This window comes from Scyliorhinus canicula, chromosome 7 (assembly GCF_902713615.1).
Source record: "Scyliorhinus canicula chromosome 7, sScyCan1.1, whole genome shotgun sequence".
NCBI classification, from domain to species: Eukaryota; Metazoa; Chordata; class Chondrichthyes; order Carcharhiniformes; family Scyliorhinidae; genus Scyliorhinus; species Scyliorhinus canicula.
Window position 1 is genome coordinate 51895270 of NC_052152.1, and position 23931 is coordinate 51919200.

Sequence of the window (23931 nt, forward strand, 5' to 3'; positions counted from 1 at the left end):
CTGTTAGGTTTTCCCTCCGTGGACCCGGACAGGCGCTGGAATGTGGCGACTAGGGGCTTTTCACAGTAACTTCATTGCAGTGTTAATGTAAGCCTACTTGTGACAATAAAGATTATTAGTAAAAAATCGTCTCTCGACTTCTCTTCTCCAAAATGTCCCAACCTCTCCAATCTATCTTCAGAACTGAAGTTCCTCAATCCTAGAATGTTTTTGTGAATCTGCTTTGCACTCTCTCGAAGGCCTTCACATCTTTCCTGAAGTGTGGTACACAAAATTGAACACAATACTTCAGTTGAGGCTGAACCAATGCTCTATAAAAGCTTAAGATAACCTCCATGAACATGTACTCTATTCCCCTATTGATAAATTTGAGGATGCCATATGCTTTATTAAAGGGACTCTCGATATGTCCCACTACCTCCAATAACGTATGTCCATCTACAGCCAGGTCCCTCTGCTCCTGCACTCCCTTTAGAATCGAATCCTTTATTTTGTATTGTCTCTCTCCATTCTTCCTACCAAAAGGAGTCACTTTACACTTCTCTTCATTAAATTCAATCTGCCACTTGCCTGTCCATTCCAACAACTTGTCTGTCTTTTTGAAATTCTACACACTCCTCCTCACAGTTCACAATGCTTCCAAGCTTAAAATCATCAAACTTTGAAATGGTGCCCTGCACATCAAGGTCTAGGTCATTGTTATATACCAGGAAGAGCAAGGGCCCCAACTCCGACTGCTCAGTGGCATGGCGGCACAGTGGTTAGCACTGCTGCCTCACAGCCCCAGGGACCCGGATTCAATTCCAGCCTCGGGTGACTATCTGTGTAGAGTTTGCACATTCTCCCCGTGTCTGCGTGGGTTTCCTCCGGGTACTCCGGTTTCCTCCCACAGTCCAAAGATGTGCAGGTGAGGTGGATTGGCCATGCTAAATTGCCCCTTAAGTGTCAAAAGGTTAGGTGGGGTTACTGTGTTTCGGGGATAGGGTGGAAGCATGGGCGTAGGGTGCTCTTTCAAGGGTGGTGTGGACCCGATGGGCCAAATGGTCTCCTTCTGCACTGCAAATGCTATGTAACTCCACTACAAACTTTCCTCCAATCTGAAGAACATTCATTAACCACGAGTATCTCAAGCAATTCTGTTTCTACATCACTACTTTACCTTTTATTCCATGAGTTATAACTGCTCAAAAATCTGTTGTGCGGAACTTTATCAAATGCCTTCTGGAAGTCCACATATACCACATTAATAATATTACCCTCATCAACCCTTTCTATTACCTCATCAAAAACTCTAGCAAGCGAGTTAAACATGATTTGCCACAAACAAATCCATGCTAGTTTTCCTTAATTAATCTGCATATGTCCATGTGGTTGTTAATTTTGTCTCAAATTATCATTTCTAGAAGCTTTTACACTGACTGACAGTGGAACTGACAGGCCTGTAGTTGTTGGGCTTTTCGGCAAACCATTTTTTGAACAGAGTGTAATATTTACAATTCTCTAGCCCTCTCGTGCCTCCCTGTAGTCCAATTCAGACTGGAAAATTATGGCAATTTCCCCTCTCACTTCCCTCATTATACTTGGATGCATCTCATCCGGTCCTGGTGCTTCAACAACAGTCGAAGCTCAGACAGCCCTTCATGTGTCTAGATTACCTTCTCTTTCACCATGAGCTGCACAGTATGTTCTTCCTTGGTAACGACAGATGCAAAGTATTCTTTTTTTTTTTAATTATTTTTATTCAAAATTTTTGGCAAAAACATAACTTTTTCTATAACCGTGTGCAACCATTAACATAACAAAATGAAATAAAAGTTTAAAAATATACAAAGAAAAGAACATTACAATGTAACGATCCCCCCCCCCCCCCCCCCCCCTCCCCGGGACGCTGCTGCTGCTGAACATTACTGCTCTCCTAGAAAGTTGAGGAATGGCAGCCGCCTCTGACAGAACCCCGCCATGGACCCTCTCAAGGCAAACATTATTTTCTGGAGACAGAAATCCAGCCATGTCACTAACCCAGGTCTCTATACTCGGGGGCTTCGAGTCCCTCCACATTAAAAGGAGCCGTCTCCGGGCTACCAGGGAGGCAAAGGCCAATACGTCGGCCTCTTTCGCTTCCTGAACTCCCGGATCGTCTGACACACCAAAGATCGCTATCTCTGGACTCGGCACCACCCGCGTGTCCAAGATCTTGGACATTGCCTTAGCAAAACCCTGCCAGAATCCCTTAAGAGCCGGGCATGCCCAGAACATACGGACATGATCTGCAGGGCTTCCCGCACACCTCGCACATCTGTCCTCAACCCCAAAGAGCTTGCTCATCCTGGTTGCCATCATGTGTGCCCGGTGGACCACCTTAAACTGGATTAAGCTAAGCCTGGCACATGATGAGGAGGAATTGACCCTGTTTAGGGCATCTGCCCGTAGGCCCGTATCCAGCTCACCGCCTAGCTCCTCTTCCCATTTGCCCTTAAGTTCCTCCACTGGGGCTTCCTCCACCTCCTGGAGTTCCTGGCAGATGTCCGACACCTTCCCCTCCCCTACCCAGGTGCTGGAGACCACCCTATCCTGTATCCTGCATGGGGGTAGCAGCGGAAATTACACCACCTGTTTTTTCAGAAAGGCGCGTACCCAAAGGTATCTGAAAGCATTTCCAGGGGGTTAACTGAATTTCTCCTCCAGCGCCTTCAGGCTGGGAAAGTCCCGTCTATGAACAGGATCCCTATCCTTTTAATGCCTGCCCTATGCCAGCTTTGAAACCCTTCGTCTATCTTGCCCGGGACAAATCTGTGATTGTTGCATATCGGGGTCCAGACTGAGGCTCCCTCCACCCCCCTGTGCCTTCTCCACTGACCCCACCACTACCACCAGAGTAGCGGGCCGGCAAGAATGGTAGCGGTGCCGTTACAAGTGCCCCTGGGCTGGTACCTTTGCATGAGGCCACCTCTAACCGCTCCCATGTCGACCACTCCCCCAATACCCATTTCCTAATCATGGCTATGTTAACCGCCCAATAGTAGCTGCAAGAGTTCGGCAGTGCCAGCCCACCCCCTCCCCACTGCGCTCCAAATACAGTCTCTTTACTCACGCGGTCTTATTTGCCCATACGAATCCCGAGATGATCTTGTTCACCCGCTTAAAGAAGGACTTAGGGATGAAGATGGGAAGGCACTGGAGGGCAAACAGAAATCGGGGGAGAACCGTCATCTTAACGGTCTGCACCCTCCCCGCTAAAGATAGCGGGAGCATATCCCACCTATTGAAGTCCCCCATCCATCTGCTCTACCAGCCGAGATGGATTAAGCTTGTGGAGGGCATCCCACTTTTGAGCCACCTGTATCCCTAGGTACCGACAGCTCTTCTCGACCATCTTCAGCGGAAGCTCTCCCAGTCTCTTTTCCAGTCCCTTAGCTTGGATCACAAACATCTCGCTTTTCTTCTCGTTTAGCTTGTACCCCGAGAAATTGCCAAAGTCCCTCAGAATCTGCCTGACCTTCCCCATCCCCTATAGTGGGTCCGAGATGTACGGGAGCAGGTCATCCGCGTAAAGCGAGACCCGATGCTCCCCCCCCCCCCCCCCCAAGAACCAGTCCCCGCCAGTTCTTTGAAGTCCACAGCGCTATAGCCAGCGGCTCTATTGCAAGGGAGAACAGTAACGGGGAGAGGGAACACCCCTGCCTCGTCCCCCGGTGGAGCCTAAAGTATTCCGACCTCACCCTGTTCGTGCACACACTTGCCACGGGAGAAAGTATCCATTTAATAACTCAGCCAAGCCCCTTCCTCCATGTGTCAATCCCCCTTTTGGTCCTTAATTGACCCCATTCCTCCCTTTATCAACCTTTTACTATGTATATGCCTGCAGAATTTATTTAGATTCCATTTTATGCTGGCTGACGGTCTCTTTTCATATTCTTTGTTTTTCTTATTTGCTTTTTCACTTTCCCTTTCAACTGTCTATATTCAGCTTGGTTCTTAGTTGCATTACCCACCTGACATCTGTCATAAACACACTTTCTCTGCTTCATCTTAATCTCTATCACTTATCATTCAGGCAGTTCTGGATTTGTTTGTCGTAACTTTCCCTTTCGTGGGAATAGACCTTGACTGTGCCTGAATGGTATAGCCTTTAAAGGCTGCCCATTGTTCAATTACAGATCTGTCTGCCAACATTTGATTCCAATTTATTTGGGTCAAATGCATTCTTACCCTTTGAAGTTAGCTTTCCCTCAGTTAATTGTTCGTACTCTGTATTGTTCCTTGTCCTTTTCCATAACCGACCGAAACCTTATGTCCTCCAAATGTTCCTCTACTGGCACTTGACCCACTTGACCCAGCTCATCCCCAAGAACTCAGTTGAGCGGTACCTCCTTTCTTGATGGGCTGAAAACTTGCTGCTACAGAAAATTTACCTGAACGAACTCTAGAAACTCTTGCCCCTCTCTGCCTTTCACAGTGTGACTATCCCATATTTGGGTAATTAAAACCCCTCATTATAACTACTGTATAATTTTTGCACATGTCTATAATTTCCTTGCAAATTTGTTCCTCTACATCGGCCTATAGACTACACATTGTTTGTTCCTTATCTCTAGCCAAATTGATTCTATCCTTGACCCCTCAGGGACATCCCCTTGCTCCACCACTCCCCTTTCCTATCTTTCCTGAACACCTTGCACCCAGGAATATTTGATACCAGTCAACATTTCTTTGAGAAAGATCTCTGTTTTGGCCACAATGGTATGGCTGGGACTCTGATCAACAGTCTGCTGTTCCCAAAGTCGGAACTGGAAATGTGCACCACTCTTCTCTATTTTTCCTGTTTCCTATGCAACATAATTTAAATTCTAAGCATTGGCAGCGTGCATGCAGAAGCATATGCAATACAGCAGTGTGGCGATAACTTGGTCAGCTGACAACGCAGCAGGTACAGGTGGGCTATAAAAGAGCCAATTGCTCAAGCAGGGAGGCTCTGCATCACAGCCACAACTACCCTGCTCAACTCCATTGTCATTTAACACGAGATTTCAGAGCACAAAGGTGGCATGGATGTTTTTTCAAATGTACATTTCACCCGTAAATATTTCATGGTACATTGGTTTCACTTTATTCACATGTGCATCATTGTTATTTGCTGAGACTAGATTAGGCAGAGAGCCAAATGTACTGGCACGCCTCATGGTTGGCACACATTGGGCCGTGAGGGACATTTCTATTACTGTGAAAGACACAATGTGGTTTCTTTGTTCACTCTTTATTGAATGTTCCTGTTAGTGTTCAGTGTTGTACTCAGCACTCCATGGAACTAGGCTGAACTTGGAGGCTCAGCTGGCCCTCCCTTTAATGCATTGTCAAAGACATTGTCCAAAACCACCCTCAGTGGGGGGTAATTTAAATGTTGTAGGTGAACTGGCAGCCAACACCCAGAGACGGACACACATTTGGACAGTACTGACACCATCCTTGAGCCCCCTCATGTTCTTATGTTGACTGACTGACAGTCCCCACCACATCCAGGATTACAAGCCCTTCCCACTTCATTCCTCTATGTGGCCGAGCACAGCCTCTGCCCTCTCCCAATTCCTCTATCACTCCTCCATTCTCCTGACCCCTCTTCGCAACCCCTCTCACCATGACTCACCCTCATTGGTCCCGAGCCTCCATGCAAGCTGACATCTCCTGCCCCCTTCCCTTCTGCTGCAGAATTCGAGAAGCTAAAGCACTGACCTCAGATGCAACTCCACCAGCTGAACGCTGCATGCTACCTGTAATGTTTTTGTTGGATGGCCTGATTTATATTGCAAGAACGATTCTCAGAATCATTGGAGTGTTGATCCAATCCTTTGTGGATGCTATATACCAACTGCACTAGATCTAATTCTTCACAAGACTGATCACCTAATAATAAATCCAAGCCCTCGATATAATACAGAATGGGATGGAATAAACTATGTTCTTCACCACCACACTCAGGTCACAAGCATCGTAACATTTAATGCTTGAACCATTATAATCTCTCAAGAGATATTTTAGGATTTCTTCTAATCGGCTCAATTTATAGATTTTTAAAATCAGTCATGCTGATTGAATTGGCTTTGGCACCAGTGTCTAATTTCAATTGGACCACCGTACCGTTCACTTCAAGTGGTAGCAGCCATTTGTCCTCATCAACCACATTTATTTTAAATGGAGTATCAGTTGCATTTTATTAAGTGCTGGGGAATATTTTGATGTCTCCAAAAAATTATTCTCTGTTATTACTCCAACAAACAATGGTGTTTTATTACTGGGGACTGTGTCTTACACTGTGCTCACTGGTCTGGGGTTGAGCTTAGAGTAACAATTCTGAGCAAAGTGATTTTTTTTCCTTGGCATCTGGAACTAAAACTTACCAAACGCTGGCACTGCCTTAATTTCTGCCTTTGACCATATCTTTTACACAGAAATATGTTGTCCTGATCTTTAACCTATTTGTTGGTGTGTGAGGAGCTGCAGGAACCTTCCCGTCTTCTTTCGGACGTTTCCCGTCCTTTTGGAAAAATGACGGCAAATGGAGTGTTTTACTCCAAGAAGATGCCGCCATTACAGAGAAACATTTTAGAATGCAGTGCTGCTAGCTTGTGAACCTGACAAATCTTAACTGTTTGTTCCAAGCAGCTCCAATTCCCTCAGCAACCGTTCCCTCACCTTAACTTCATTCACACCAAACACAATTTGGTCCCGAATCATGGAAGCTTCAACCGCAGAAAAATTACAGGTTTTAGCTTTTAACTTTAAATCAGTGATGAAATGATGTATGGGCTCTTGTGTCTTCTGTAAACGTGATCACAACACATTGCGCTCATAAACTTAATTCTTTCTGGGGATGCAATGCTTATCAAATCTTCTAATCACTTTGTTAATATTTTTACCATCTTCATTGTTTGCAAGTTTAAACGTATTAAACACAGCAATTGCTTTGGGCCCTGCCACTGTTAGGAGCATCGCTACCGTACGCAACGCTGATTGATTTCCTAAATTTACTGCAGTAAGAAACAGCTTAAATTGTTGTTTAAACACGCGCCAGTTGCTGTCCACATTACCATGAAATCTGTGACTCATTGGTGGCTTCAACGACTCCATGTTGTTAACTCTGGCAGTCTGCAAAATCTTCCAATCTCTGTGGACCTCGTGGCAGGCAAGATGGCCTGATTTACATTGCAAGAACACTTGTAGTTAAAGCTACAAATTATTTATTAACATTAATTGTGGGTAAACGGGCAGCATAGTGGCGCAGTGGTTAGCACTGCTGCCTCGCGGCTCAGAGGTCCCAGGTTCGATCCCAGCTCTGGGTCGGTGTCTGTGTGGAGTTTGCACATTCTCCACGTGTTTGCGTGGATTTCGCTCCCACAACCCAAAGATGTGCAGGTTAGGTGGATTGGCCACGCTAAATTGCCCGTTAATTGGAAAAAATGAATTGGGTACTCTAAATTTATAAAACAAAAACTGTGGGTAAACTATATACAAAACAACAGGCAAGTAACAGTATGAACATGCACAAGTAACCTCTCTCTTCCAGCTCTCCAGTCCATGTGAGATCACCTGACTCTAACATTCACTGATATATTAATGAGACTACTAGTGGTCAGTTGGTGAATTACAACACAATCGTGATATCACTGCACCACCTTTAAACAAATGGGAACTAGGTCAATGGGAATTTCCTGCACTGGGGACCTTAGCTTGAAGGTTGGACTATATTTTTAAAATGATTTACGCTGATGAGCATTCATGACATGCCAATGTATTACAAATACATATACCCACAAGGTAGCATGAGGCTCAACATGTTGCAAACACCCTGCTGATTTTAGGGGGATTTTCCACCTTTTTGGCAAGTGGGAATGGCAGCAGGAATGGAGAATTGAGGGGGAGTTCCAAAATTATTTTTACGCCAGTGGGACTTTCCCCACTCGATTGTTGCTGCCCGTCCCTGCCAATGATGCAATTATGTTCCACCATGAAAGATTGGAAGCTCTAGTAGCATATATTACCATATACTTAGCAGATCTCCCAGTTATTTTTGACCTCCCACGTAGGGATTACCTTCTCCTTGCCAGGGTGACAAAGGGAAAGTCCTTGCAGCTTCCGGTTTTCAATCTTCAATGAACTGTCTAGTCTGCTCATCAGCTGTCAGGCACAGCAGTTCAAACTGAGAAGGCCACTTCGAAGTTTAAAACAGTTCACAGACTAGGATGATAATTTTGAACTGAGGGTTGCCTCAGATCACCATGCCAAGAGTGGTCTTCAGGTTGCCCAGGGCTCGAAAGGGAAATTGAGGCATGAGACCCCCGTCCTAGGAGAGGGTCCTGAGGCCAGCCCTTTACACCCAGCCCGAGCCAACCCCCAGGATCCTTGGGGAACCCACCCTCTGCAGCCTAGCAGTGGCAGGGGAGCACGAGCATTGGATTTACCTCCTTCAAACCCCTTGCAGTCCAACATGCCAGGCTCAGTTGTCACTACCAGGGTGTCACTGTCAGGGTGCCAGGGGGCAGTGCATTGTTGGCAATGCCGGGGGCGGAGCCTAAAGGGGTGAATGAGGGATGTCTGGTCACCCTCATGCAATGCTTGGTGTGTGTGTGTGTGGGGGGGGGGGACCAATTATTCCTGTGGTGGGGGGAGGATGCCCCTCCTTCATGAGGGGTTGGGGACGCTCCTCTTGTCAGCAGGGGGATCAAACATTGTATTGTGGGGGGGGGGAGGGAGCCTGTCTCTGGATGCTGGGATCAGGACACCTATTCAAAATCACGGTCCAAAATCGGTACGAACAGAGGGACCAGCATGCTAGCCAGTATGAAAAGTCTACCTCAGCGACACTCCGAGCACGAGCAGCAGTCCTTTAAAAACATTTTTTAGAGTACCCAATTAATTTTTTTTGCAATTAAGGAGCACTTTAACGTGGCCAATCAACCTAACCTGCACATCTTTGAGTTGTGGGGGTGAAACACGTGCAGGTATTGGGAGAATGTGCAAACTCCACACGGACAGTGACCCAGGGCCGGGATTCCATAAGACCTAGGAGCAGAATTATGTCACTTGGCCCATTGAGTCTGCTCCGCCATTCAATCATGGTATTTTCTCATCCCCATTCTCCTGCCTTCTCCCCATAACCCCTTATTAAATCAAGAATCTATCTATCTCTGTCTTAAAGACACTCTGTGAATTGGCCTCTACAGCCTTCTGGGGCAAAGAGTTCCACAGATTCACACTCTCTGGCTGAAAAAAACTCCTCCCCATCTCTGTTTTAAAGGCTCGTCTCTTTAATCTGAGATGGTCTCCTCTGGTTCTAGTTTTTCCGACAAGTGGAAACATCCTTTCCATGTCCATTCTATCCAGGCGTCGCAGTATCTTGTACGTCTCAATAAGATCCCCTCTCATCCTTCTAAACTCCAACGAGTACAGATCCAGAGTCCTCACACGTTCCTCATACGACAAGTTCTTCATTCCAGGGATCATTCTTGTGAACCTCCTCTGGATTCTTTCCAAGGCCAGCACATCCTTCCTTAGATATGGGACCCAAAACTGCTCACAATACTCCAAATGGGGTCTGACCAGAGCCTTATACAGCCTCAGAAGTACATCCCTGGTCTTGTATTCTAGCCCACTTGACATGAATGCCAACACTGCATTTGCCTTCTTTTTTTTTTTTTAAATTTAGATTAGCCAATTATTTTTTCCAATTAAGGGGCAATTTAGTGTGGCCAATCCACCTACTCTGCACATTTCTGGGTTGTGGGGGCGAAACCCACGCAGACACGGGGAGAATGTGAAAACTCCACACGGACAGTGACCCAGAGCCGGGATCGAACCTGGGACCTCAGCGCCGTGAGGCGGTTGTGCTAACCACTAGGCCACCGTGCTGCCCTCGCATTTGCCTTCTTAACTGCCTACTGAACCTGCACATTAACCTTAAGAGAATCATGAACAAGGATTCCCAAGTCCCTTTGTGCTTCTGCTTTCCGAAGCATTTCCCCATTTAGAAAATAGTCTATGCCTAGATTCCTCCTTCCAAAGTGCATAACCTCACAGTTTTCCACATTGTATTTCATTTGCCACTTCTTTGCCCACTCTCCTAGTTTGTCCAAGTCCTTCTGCAGCCCCCTTGCTTCCTCAATTCTACCTGTCCCTCTACAGATCTTTGTATCATCTGCCATCTTAGCAACAATGCCTTCAGTACCTTCTTCCTGATCATTAATGTATATTGTAAAAAGTTGTGGTCCCAGCACAGACCCCTGAGGCACACCACTAGTCACCGGCTGCCATCCTGAAAAAGACTCCTTTATCCCCACTCTTTGCCTTCTGCCAGTCAGCCAGTCCTCTATCCATGCCAGGATCTTACCCTTAATACCATGGGCTTTGAATTTATTTAACAGTCTCCAATGCGGCACCTTGTCAAAGACCTTCTGGAAATCTAAATAAATCACATTCACTGATTCTCCTTTGTTTAACTTGCTTGTTATCTCCTCAAAGAACTCTAACAGATTTGTTAGACACAACCTCCCTTTGACAAAGCTGAGCTGCCTCAGTCCTATTTTACCATGGACTTCCAAGTGCTTCGCGATCTCATCTTTAATAACAGACTCTAAAATCTTACCAATGACCAAAGTCAGGCTAACTGGCCAATAATTTCCCGTCTCCTGCCTCCCTCCCTTCTTAAACAGTGCTGTTACATTAGCAACCTTCCAGTCCTCTAGGACCCTTCCTGCCTTCAGTGATTCCTGAAAGATCATCACTAATGCCTCCACAATATCTCTTTTAGGACGCTGGGGTGTAGTCCATCCGGTCCAGGTGATGTATCCACCTTCAGACCTTTCAGTTTCCCCAGAACCTTCTCCTTAATAATGGCCACTGCACTCACCTCTGCCCCCTGGATCTCCTGGAGCCCTGGAATCCCACTGGTATCTTCCACCGCGAAGACTGATGCAAAGTAACTTCAGTTTGTCTACCATTTCTTTAATTCCTATTATTACTTCTCCAGCCACATTTTCTAGTGGTCCAATGTCTATTTTTGCCTCTCTCTTACCTTTTATATATTGAAAAAAATCTCTTCCTATCTTCCTTTATATTACTAGCTAGCTTGCACTTGTACTTCATCTTCTCCCCCTTATTGCTTTTTTAGTTGTCCTCTGCTCGCTTTTAAAGGCTTCCCAATCCTCTCATTACCCACTAATCCTCGCCACTTTGTGTGCTTTTTCCTTAGCCTTTATGGTGTCCTTGACATCCTTCGTCAGCATGGATGCCTTGTCCTCCCCTCAGCATGTTTCCTCCTCCTTGGGATAAATTTCTGTTGTGCCTCCCTAATAACCCTCCAAAACTCCTGCCATTGCTGTTTCACTGTCTTCCCTGCTAGGCTCCTTTTCCAATCAATTTTGGTCAACTCCTCCCTCTTGCCTTTGTAGTTACCCTTATTTAATTGTAATACTGTTACATCTGATTGCAACTTCTCCCTCTCAAACTGCAGGATAAATTCTATCATATTGTGGTCACTGCTCCCTAAGGGTTCCTTTATCTTAAGTTCCCTAATCAAGTCTGCCTCATTACACATCACCAAATCCAGAATTGCCTGTTCCCTAGTAGGCTCTGACACAAGCTGCTCCAAAAAAAACTTAGACATTCCACAAATTTCATTTCTTCGGATCTACTACCAACCTGATTTTCCCAGCCCACCTGCATATTGAAGTGCCCCATGATTATTGTAATATTGCCTTTTTTCCATGCCTTTTCTATCTCCTGATTTATTTTCTGCCCCACATCCTGACTACTTTTCGGGGACCTGTACATAACTCCCATCAGGGTCTTTTTACCTTTGCGATTCTTCAACTCTACCCACTGAAATTCTATGCCTTCTGATCCTATATCGCTCCTTGCTATCGATTTAACCTCATTCCTTATGAACAATGCAACCCCGCCCCCTTTGCCCATCTGCCTGTGCTTTCGATAGGACATATATCCTTGGATATTTAGATCCCAGCCCTGATCTCTTTGCAGCCACATCTCTGTGATGCCCAATATCGTACCGGTCAATTTCAATGTGCGCAACAAGCTAATTTACCTTGTTCCGTATACTGCGCGCATTTAAGTACAACACCCTCAATCCTGCATTGGCCACCTCCCTTTTCACACTCTCCTCAGTCACTGTACCCTGTACTGTGGCCATTTTTGATTTTTGACTATGACTTCTCTGCCTTACACTTTCCCCCTTACTGCTTTTTGTTTCTGCCCCCGTTTACTTCCGACATTGGATCCCAACCCCCTGCCACATTAGTTTAAACCAGGGGTGTCAAACTCAAATACACCGTGGGCCAAAATTTAAAAATCGGGACAAGTCGAGGGCCGGACTGGTTCAATGTTTTTTGCAAAACTTATTGAAATGAACTTATTGAACCTGGAACTAATAAAGCTTAGGTTATTGCCTATAAAAACAACATTAAATATTAAATAAATAAAAAAATTAGTTGCATTTATTTCTTATTGCTTTATCTGGAGCTTTTCCAGAGTAATTTCTAATGAAAACATTTTTCCACAGGCCAACACTTTGTGATTCACACTATACCTGAATAAACTCGGCATCAGCCATATCATACGCCATAGGCGCTTCAATTGCTGGCGCCAGCTTTAATAGTAATTAGATATTATTAGGGCAGCACGGTGGCCTAGTGGTTAGCACAACCGCCTCACGGCGCTGAGGTCCCAGGTTCGATCCCGGCTCTGGGTCACTGTCCGTGTGGAGTTTGCACGTTCTCCCCGTGTCTGCGTGGGTTTCGCCCCCACAACCCAAAAATCTGCAGAGTAGGTGGATTGGCCACGCTAAATTGCCCCTTAATTGGAAAAAAAATTGGCTAATCTAAATTTAAAAAAAACGTTCTTTGATATTATCTCGCGGGCCAAAGATAATTCCACCGCGGGCCGGATTTGGCCCGCGGGCCTTGAGTTTGACATATATGGTTTAAACCCTCCCCAACAGGTCTAGAAAACAGCCCCCACCCCTAGAACATCAATTCCAGTCCTGCCCAGGTGCTTACCATCCAGTTTGTACTGGGCCCATGTAATTGGCTAATTGGAGTATGAGCTCCCTCAATGATAGCTCGTTGAGGGGGCCCATATAATCACCTGTGTAGGCTTTGGTGATCAGTCTTAAGTTGACTGGACTGCTGGCAGCACTGTTTGTAGCTGCTCCTGCAATATCGTTATTGTAAATAAATATTGGTGTGGTGAGGGAACTCCTGCCTCCCGTGGATTACTACATCCCACCTCCCACAGAACCGGTTCCAATGCTCCAGGAATTTGAATCCCTCCTTTTTGCACCATCTCTCGAGCCACGCTTTCATCCTATCTATCCTGACATTCCTACTCTGACTAGCTCGTGGGACTGGTAGCAATCCTGAGATTACTACCTCTGAGGTCCTACTTTTTATTTTAACTGTTATCTCCCTGAATTCAGCTTGGAGGACCTCATCCCATGTTTTACCTATATCGTTGGTGCCTATGTGCACCACAACAGCTGGCTGTTCACCCTCTCCATTCCCCCCCCCCCCCCCAACAATGTCCCGCAGCCGCTCTGAGACATCCTTGACCCTTGCACCAGGGAGGCAACATACCTATCCTGGATCCCCGATTGCGTCCACAGAACCACCTGTCTATTCCCCTTACGATCGAGTCCCCTATCACTATAGCCCTGCCATTCTTCTTCCTGCCCTGCTGCACAGCAGAGCCAGCCACGGTGCCATGAACCTGGCTGCTGCTGCCTTCCCCTGGTGAGCCATCTCCCTCAACAGTATCCAAAGAGGTATATCTGTTTTGCAGGGAGATGACTGCAGGGGACACCTGCACTGCCTTCCTACTCTTGCTCTGTCTTTTGGTCACCCATTTTCTATATCCCTCAGTAACTTTCACCAGCGGTGTGACCAACTCGCTAAATGCGCTACGCACGGCGTCCTCAGCGCCGCGGATGCTCCAAAGTGAGTCCATCCGCAGCTCCAGAGCTGTCAAGCGGTCTAACAGGAGCTGCAACTGGACACACTTCTTGCATATGAAGGAGCCAGGGACAGTGGACCAAGTCCCTGAGCTCCTACATTGCACACGAGTAGCATGACACAGGTCTGAGATCTCCTGCCATGTCCCAAACCTTAAGTTAACTTATACAACTACAATTCCAAAAAACGAAAGAAAAAATAAATAAATATACAAATGAAAAGAGAAACTACTTACCAGTCACTTACCAAGGATAAAAAGCACCTCCTCCACACCTAGCTTCAAATTCCCAAACTCACTCTTCGCTGTGTCTCACTCTGGCTGTGTCTTCTCTGACTCACTGGGAGAACTCGCTGGGAATTAGTTAAAATTGCTCTTTTTAAATTGGCCTGAGTTGACTCCCCCTCCCCCCCCCCCCCCCCCAGCTTTTAGATTAAAGTAGTTTAAGGTGACTGACACTTAACTGCCAACCAGTTATGTGAGTGGGTGGGGCAGCCATTGTTAACCTGCAGAATTCTGGATTAATTTAAATTTCTGAAATTTAAAAAGGAACAGTCTTACCGATTCAATTCCCACCTAGCTTCAAATTCCCAAACTCACTCTTCGCTGTGTCTCACTCTGGCTGTCTCCCCTCTGGCTCACTGGGAGAACTCAGGTCCTCAGCACCATAGTCCCAGTGCTAACCACTGCACCACGTGCCACCCAGCAGTACACAGTCCTGATTCTCCGTTGGCAGGAGCATTCAGTTTCAAAATTGGAGATTCGTGTCCTATGGGTGGGATTCTCAGGTCGCAAGGCAGGCGCGGCCAGAAAGCAACGGACTTTCCCATTGTCCGCATCGCACCCATGGCAATCTTGCGGCGGGCGGGGCGGAAGAATCCAGGTCTACGTCTTTTGAATTCAGCCAGAAGCTCAGCTATCTATCAAAGCATTGAAACAGCCAAAAAGATGGTGGAGCTTAAATTCAAGGAAAACATGGGGCCGGATTCTCCAACAATGGGGCTATGTCCCCACGCCCACAACAAAACTGGCATGAATCACTCTGGATTTTTCTAGAAAGTCCGTGGTGATTCTTCATTTTTAAGGGGGCTTGCAGGGCCCCGGAGTGCTCCAAGCAGCTCTGGCTGATCGGTGGCCCTAATCGTGGGCCTGGCCATCGTGAAGGACCCCCCCCCCCCACTAACCCTCACTAACCATGGCTCTGAATTGACTTTAAAAAGGCATGGCTGCACAGTTCTCTTGAACAATAATTTACAACCCATAAGGTGCCTTTAACGTAGTCAAACATCCTAAGGAACCTCACAGGAGTATGTTCGAACAAAACGTGGTGCCAAACCAGATAAGGAGATAACTGACAGATGACCTAAAGCTTTGTCAGAGCAGTAGGCTTTCAGAAGCATCTGAAAGGAAGAGTGAAAGGTAGAGAGGCTGAAGGTTTATGGAGGGAATTCCAGAGATTACGGCCTAGGCAGCAGAGGGTATAGTTGTCAAGTTGGAGCCATTAAAATCAGGGATGTGCAAGAGACCAAAATTGGAGGACTGCAGGCATCGCAAAGGTTGTAGGGCTGGAGAGGTTATAGATAGGGAAGTTGAAGGCCATGGAGGGACTTGAATAACAAGGATGGGAATTTAAAATTGGGCCGTTGTCAGGCTAGGAGTCAAAATGGATTATCGAGGACAGCGGTGGCAGTCAACAAGAGTTAGGATGTGAGCAGAGCTTTGAATGACCTCAGGTTTATGTGGAGTAAAATGTAGGTAAACCAGGAATGCACTGGAATCATTGGGCCCAGAGGCATGAATGATGGTTTCAGAAAATGAATTGAAGCAAGGGCAGAATCACGCATTGTTACCTGAAGTTGAAAATGAAAAAAGGTTTGCAAATGGTCTGGTGCATTTTCAGACAGCTGCCTGAGAGAGCGGTGGAGTGTGTGACGTGGTAATGGTGTTTCCAATGGGACAGAAGACAATGACTTCAGTCTTCCCAATATTTTGCTCGGTGAAATTTCTGTTCATCCAGTACTAGAAAAACAGTCTGAATATTGTTGAAAAGGGAGACATGTTACCAAATCTTTTTGTCTTGCACGCATCAGCACAGACACAAGAATGCCAAATTTTAAATGATCACAACAATTTATACTCCTGGAGAAATGGCAGCTGACACAATCAGGTATAGTGGAGGGGTTAGGTGACATGGTGGTGAGATAGAACGGGCTGTCACGAGCATACACATGAAATCTGATGTTGTATTTTTAGCTGATGTGTCAAGGTGCAGAGAAATTGGAGAGTACCAAAGATAGATTCTTGGGGACTCCAGAGGCAATGGTACAGGAAGGGGAAGATAAGACATTGCAGGTCATTTGGTGGCTCCAACTGGATAGATTGAGGGCCATCTCACACAGCTGGATGACACTGGAAAGTATTAAAAAATTAATTCATAGGATGAGAGTGTCATAGGCAAGGCCATCAATTCTTGCTGACCCCTAATTGGCTTATTCTTCGAATTGAGGACATGGGTTTGGAAGATCCTGCTGAAGAAGTTTCCGCAGCGCACCTTGTAGATGGTACATGTGTTGTCCAGGTGGAAAGAACATTTAAGGTGATGAATGGGTTAATCAAGTGGGCTGCTTTGGCCTGGCTGATGTCAAGTTTCTTAAATGTTGTTAGAGCTCACTGATTCTGGAAATTGAGAGCATTTCGTACAAACATGACTTGCAGATGTTGGAAGAGTTTTGGGAAGTCTGGAGTTTAGTTATTCACTGTAGAATTCCAAGCCTATGACCTGCTCTTGTGGTTACTAATGTGGCTGGTCCAGTTAGGTTTCTGGTCAATCCCCCAGGATGTTGATGGTGGAGGTTTCAGCGACTGTGATACTGCTGAATATCAAAGGGCGACATGCAAAATCGATGTTGTTAAACTTCAAGGGGAGATGATTAGATTCTCTCTCTTTGGAGGTGGTCATTGCCTGGCACCTGTAGCACAAATGTTACTTGCCGCTTATCAGCCCAAGCCTGATGTTGTGCAGGTCTTGTTGCGTACACGCACAGATTGGTTCAGTATCTGAGGCATTGCAAATGGCACCAAACACTGTGCAATCAACAGAGAAGAATGGTTTTATTGGCCCGGTCAAAACACAGAACACATGCCTCTTCAATGTCTCCACTGCTTATTTTCACTTTGGGAACACTAATGGAAAAGCCCAGCCAACTCTGGATACTTGTTTATTTCAGCATTTTATCCAATACCGCGAGATTAGAATTTGGCACTCAAGCAGCAGAGCCTTTCCAGTCCTCATCAGGTATAGTACAATGCTACCAACTGGGTTGATGATATTAAACAAATTCTCATACATTACTGTTAATCTCAACATACACTGACAATGGCACTGATCGCTTGACCTATATACTTAGCAATCTGAACAACAGATAAATTAAAAAGGTTTCAAATCATCCTGTGAAACAACATTGGGCTGATGTCTTACTCTAGTTCAAACACGAAAACAGCTTTAATGAGCTTAGGAAAGCTGGATTTCAAAATAATTGTAAAGTATCCACAGAGGCTTTATTCTGTTGTATACATTCCAGCTGGTTACAAATTTCAGTGGATTTTCAAATCAATTTAGTCAAGTGGCGATATACAGCAGTTTCATATAGCTCTAAAATGTACAATCCATCTGTGTATCTGCAAAGGTGATGGTAATAGGTAACCACAAAGTCTTTATCCCAGTTCTTGATATCTTTCCCTGACCCATTATTCTATCAGCGCCCCCTCCCCATGAATCTCATGTGGGAATAAAGGATCTATCTGCACCTACAACACTCTCTTATCAAGTGTGAGTTTAGACAATGATTGCTGGCTGGATGTTTGACTAAATCCTAGCCTGTTCATGCGCTTGTACCCCATTGCCCACTTTCAAGCTAGACTCACTGGGTTAGGAAACATAGCTTATTGTAAGTGGGCATTAGGGCAAAGTGTAGCATCCTGTCACCTGAGATCAACTAGCTCAAGGCAGAATAAGGATCAGAACTGGAACCTTGTCCAATTCACTTCCATACAAACAGCTGCTTTCACCAGGTGACAGTGCATGGGGTTGGGTGTGTTGTGTGGGTGGGTGGGAAGTGGGCTTCCCAAGTTTGCATTTTAATTTGTAAGCAAATGTCCTTACGGTGAGAAGAGAAAGGACATACAGTTATATAATTGCACTCAATGAGTAATTTTTGGAAGTGCAGTCACTGTCACATGTGCGATCACAAAGTACCCAATTCTTATTTTCCCAATTAAGAGGCAATTTAGCGTGGCCAATCCACCTACCCTGAACATCTTTGGGTTGTAGGGGTAAGACCCACCCAGACACGGGGAGAATGTGCATACCCCACACAGACAGTGACCCGAGGTCGGGACTGAACCCAGGTCCTCGGCGCCATGAGGCAGCAGTGCTAATCACTGCGCCACCGTGCCGACACAGCAGCTAATTTTGTACAAAATAAGGCCCCAGAAAGAACGAATTTGATTTTTCTTTGTTTGGGGAAGCAGTTAGTTTGATGATGAGGTTGACATTCCAGCCAACCCAATCCAGGGTTGTGATGGCACCAGGATTGGATCTTTCTGGGCAGGAGTTCAGCAAATGAGCGAGTATCCAATTAAACATTCTGATTTAAGAAGCTTGTTCGCTAAGGCACTAGGTAAATGGCCTGCTCTTCTTCAAATAGTGTCATGAAATTTAACATCCACCCTGAGTGCAAAAATTCAGAATAGAATTCAAAGTGCGACAAGAACAGGATCTAATGCAGCAATAAAGGTCTCCCCCAATTATGACCTAGGCCTCAACCCACCAAACCCTAACCCACTGTATTATTTATGACAGCCATTCAGGCCAGGGATCAAGCAGGGCTTACTAGGATTCAGAAGTCGATGGAGCACGATTCTCCGGAAAGATTTCTAAGTGTGATAGCGTGCTGGAATTGCCACGAGCTTCCTGGCGCTCGGCTCTGCGAGGCTGGCAAGGCTATTCAACGATAATTGGTCCGCTTAACGAGGCCTCATGGGCTTCTCTCTGCAAATGAAGGCTCGCCAGCTGATTCGCCGGCACTGCGCTCACCATTGCTGCCCCGCTCACCGCCACCCCCCCCCTTACAAGGGCAAGCAGCACTTAAGCTGCAAATGGGGATGTTTAGCACAGGGCTAAATCGCTGGCTTTGAAAGCAGACCCAGGCAGGCCAGCAGCACGATTCAATTCCCGTACCAGCCTCCCCGAACAGGCCCCGGAATGTGGAGACTAGGGGCTTTTCACAGTAACTTCGTTCCAAGCCTACTTGTGACAATAAGCGATTTCATTTCAAATGCTCAGCAACCCCAGCCAGCTCGCAACAGTACCGTCGAGGAGACCGGCCTAACGATTTGGGGACGCTGACCTGTGGAGGCTGCTTGACGCCATGGAGGCCTTGAGGGATATCCTGTTCCCTCATGGGTCCAGGGAAGTCAGCCATAGGGCAGCCAGCTGCCTGGGATGAGGTGACTGGCTGTGAGCACCGGGAGTGTCATCAGGAGGACTGTCAATGACTTACACCAGGTAGCACGTGTGAGTAGACACCAATGCCCCCACACTTCCAGCCTCCACCCTCACCAACGCGAGTATCTACCCCCTCCTCCTTCAACCACCCCCAAACCCTTATTCACACCACTACCCCTCCCACCACTGTGAACCACCTATGTGGCTAACAATGCCCCTCTGTGTCTCCTCAGGAAAAGCTCTCCCACAATCTTTGGGAGAGGGCCAAGACTGGCGGTGGTGTGCTAGACATCAGGATCCTCACCACCTTTGAGGAGCCTGCCCTGGAGGTGACCAGTGTGGCCAAGGACAGAGCCGTCACCAACATGGATGCCACAAAGATGAGGAACCACCGGGCCTCACCCAAAGGACCTGTCAAACATGAGTTGTTATTGCTTCACTGACTGACCCATCCCTCCCACTGACCACATGTCCATTCTCCCGCAGGTCCTCCAGCCGATGGCGCCAGCCCATCCCGGGTGGCACCCTCTCCAGCCTCCCAGGAGAACACGGAGAGCTCAGAGGATGCCACCGTAATAGTACGGCACAGCTGTCATCTCCACCCTCCCCCAGCACAGATACACACACCTCGGTGGGAAATGTTAGTGGTCAGGCTTCTGGGGCACAATCTGGTGAGCACCACACAGCTGCTGAAGTACATCAGGTGGAGGCAGGAACCCCCAGGTGAGACAGGAGTTGGAGGTCTGCTGGATCCCAGGACCCAGCTAGGTCCCAGCCTGATGATGAGCCTCTGATAAAGGGTTACCGGGAGCTGATGAAGACGTTAAGGGGCAGCCGGGACATTTAGAAGGAGATGTCAGCGACACTCCAGCAGATCCATAGCCTACTGAAGGAGTACCAGAGGCTAAGAGTGTAGGAGATGTTGCCGGCAACGTGTGGCACCGAAGCCAACATGTGAGGGTGGCGACCGCAGTGAAGTGCCTCGTGCACAACGTCCTAATGGTCAGTGATATCTAATGTTCCTAATGGTCAGTGATATATAATGTTCCTAATGGTCAGTGATATATAATGTTTCTAATGGTCAGTGATATCTAATGTTCCTAATGGTCAGTGATATATAATGTTCCTAATGTTCAGTGATATCTAATGTTCCTAATGGTCAGTGATATCTAATGTTCCTAATGGTCAGTGTTATCCAACAAACACTTCAGGTGATTAATCATGAGTCAGGTGAATATACAGTGCAGGAGGCTATTCGGGCCATCGAGTCTGCACTGGCCCTTGGAAAGAGCCTCCATGCCTCCATGTTATCCCCGTAATCCAGTAACCCCACCTAACCTGCACATCTTTGAACAGTGGGAGGAAACTGGAGCACCCGGAGGAAACCCACGCAAACATGGGGAGAAAGTGCAAACTCCACACAGTCACCCGAGGCCAGAATTGAACCTGGAACCATGGAGCTGTGAGGCAGCAGTGCTAAACACTGTGCCACCGTGCCACCCTTGAATATCTTCTATGCCCCCAGAGTGAATTCAGAAATACGTCTCAAACCAATCGCCGGAGAAATGAACTGCGGCAGATATTGTAACTTCTTTTACTCATGTGGGAACATTCTACCACCCATCAATTGGAAAATCCAGCGCTGATGTTGAAGTACACAACAGCCAAGATTGAATGGAATGGCTCATCGGGTCCGTGTGGCCGAACGGCCAACTCCAGTTCCTGCATTCCTATATTCAGGATACTTTAGGGATCAGATCTGCCCAAAAGCCCATATTCATTCTGCTCCCTCACATAATCAGGGTCAATGCTTTGTTTTAAAATCAACAGGAAGATATATAAAAGGGTGATCAGGCTTTATCTTCGAAAACGCACCGAAGTTGAGACTATTCACGATTAGAATAATTTTAGATAAAAAGAAGAAAAATGGCAAATCAGACATAGAACTGGGAATGCATAACCCTCAGTCACCAGGGGAAGTTAATGTCATCAATGCGTTTTCCTCCATCGGAAGTGATTACCTATTTATTTTAAATGGATCACTTCTGGTATTGAAATAATGCTAACTGGAAATGCTCGGCCTCTGCTGCCTTTAAGGACAGATGGGTTTGAATTAAAACTGAGCCCAGGATTCATTTCCAGTCATAAGTATTGGATTTCCCTGCTCTACTCAACTTTCAACACCAAGAGCAAGATTTAACTTCAATTCTGTATCAGCTCCACCCACAAAATTCAGAAATTTGTGGCACCAAGCAGAGACTTATTTGCAGAATTTTTTGCCAACATAAAAAGATTGCAATGTCGACTTATATATGCTTCCCCTGGAGTTTGTCGTACTGGCGGAGGAATTACCTCTGAATGGTCAACATAAAAGAGTTAAAAAGAAAAAGAATGACTGGAAAGAGAGGAATGCGGCCTCCCTGACAGAGCTGCTTACATTGATTGCAAAGCAGATGCTTTGAATATTTGAAAAGATTATTAGTCAGAGTCATGCCTTCGATGTCTCTGTGGGTAAACAGAAAAGTAAGCTCCATGTCTTTCTTCTTTGCTTCCCTTCCTCAAGGCATTTGTCTCTTTGTTAATAATAAAAGTGTTTATTATTGTCAGAAGTAGGCTTACATTAACACTGCAGTCATGTTACTGGGAAAATCCTAGTCGCCGCACTGCGGTGCCTGTTCGGGTAGAGTGGGTGAAAACCGGAGCAGCCAGAGGAAACCCACGCAGGCACGGGGAGAACGTGCAGACTCCACTCAGAGTGACCCAAGCAGGAACTGAACCCCGGACCCTGGCGCTGTGAAGCAACAGTGCTAACCACTATGCTACTGTGCCGCTCCACTGGGCCTATTAAAGCAAGTAAAGTTGCCGTAGTCCAGATGACCATAGGCTGATATCCCCTATTGAGGGGGAGAGCTGACTGGTGGTCATTTAATCTGAGGATTACCACACCTTAGGCTGGGGGGGGCAAGGCCAAGAAGGCGGGGCCTTCATGAAAAACCTCAACCGGTACAGGAATTGAACCCACGCTGTTGGCCTCGCTCTGCATTACACACCAGCTGTCCAGCCAACTGAAAGCTGCTTGTTGTTTTCATATACTTCATGGATGATTTTTGACAATGAAAGTCACCAGGCTGTTAACTTTAAAGGTATTGCACCTTAGCCTGATTTAGCCTGATTTTGCCCTCACATGATGTTTACAAACATGCATCCCCAGCAAGTATCACTAGCTCACGATCAGATGCCTGGCTTCTCCTCTAAAGCTAGGGTCTCGGAGGCTCATCATCGCACTCTAGCTGCTGCTCCATCAAACTCAGCACACTAACGTTTGCTCAGCACAAACCGGGGATCAAACTAATATTTCTCCTGGTCTTTATGACTCAGTTCCTCACAGTGAAAACCCACCATGGTCTTTGTGCTCAGATTCTAAGTCTGCTGTGAACTGTTAGTTGGTCATAATCTGGGTGGCAGGGTAGCACAGTGGTTAGCATTGTTGCTTCACTGCGCCAGGGTCCCAGGTACGATTCCTGGCTTGGGTCACTGTCTGTGCGGAGTCTGCATGTTCTCGCAGTGTCTGCGTGAGTTTCCTCCGGGCACTCCAGTTTCCTTCCATAAGTCCCGAAAGACGTGCTTGTCAGGTGAATTGGACATTCTGAATTCTCCGTGTACCCGAACAGGCGCCGGAATGTGGCGACTATGGGATTTTCACAGTAACTTCATTGCAGTGTTAATGTAAGCCTATTTGTGACAATAATAAAGATTATTATTATCATAAAAAGATATATGGAGGCATGGCCTCACCCAGTCCTGGCTGCGGAGGGTATGATTTTAAAAAGGGAATTTCCCTCACAATTTCCAGCCAAATTCTACTGTATGTAGAATTTGTTCGGAGCAAGACTGAGCTTATTTGTGACGCCACCTGCAGTTGTCTAACCCACTGGACACTCCCCTTCATGCACAATTGCCAATTGACTAAGAAATGGAGGCTTGATACTGCCTATAAGCCTATGGTAAGAATCATTACACAGAGGACTGGAGAGGGGGAACATTGAGAAGTTCCGAACAGTATCGGCTGGGTTGGAGGACACATGTGACAGATAATAGGGCTGGCAGGACACTGCAATGTTAGCACTGCACAGTGATGCATAGATTCTTGTTAGTGATTGTACAAACACAAAGCTTGCTCTACAGCTAACATTTGATACCTGTTATATTGTGTGAGATGTCATCTGCCCTGGGCAGTGTTTGGCAGGTTTCACTGACAAATTGTTAAATTAGGTAGAATTTTCTGTGGCTCCATTTTTAATTTTGCAAAAGATGGAGTGGGAAATGTGATCTTTTATGTACAATGCAACAGCTTCCATTGACAGCCAAGACAACGATCTAATCAAAGAAAGCTCATGACTACAGTGCAGGCAATT

The 23931-nt window shown here is 46.3% G+C and overlaps 1 protein-coding gene across 1 annotated transcript in view; it reads right to left on the bottom strand.

Annotated features, from left to right (window-relative positions):
* Window positions 1-23931, bottom strand: part of LOC119968962 (immunoglobulin superfamily member 3-like) — a 237936-nt gene that overhangs the window by 115807 nt on the left and 98198 nt on the right. The window lies entirely within an intron of this gene.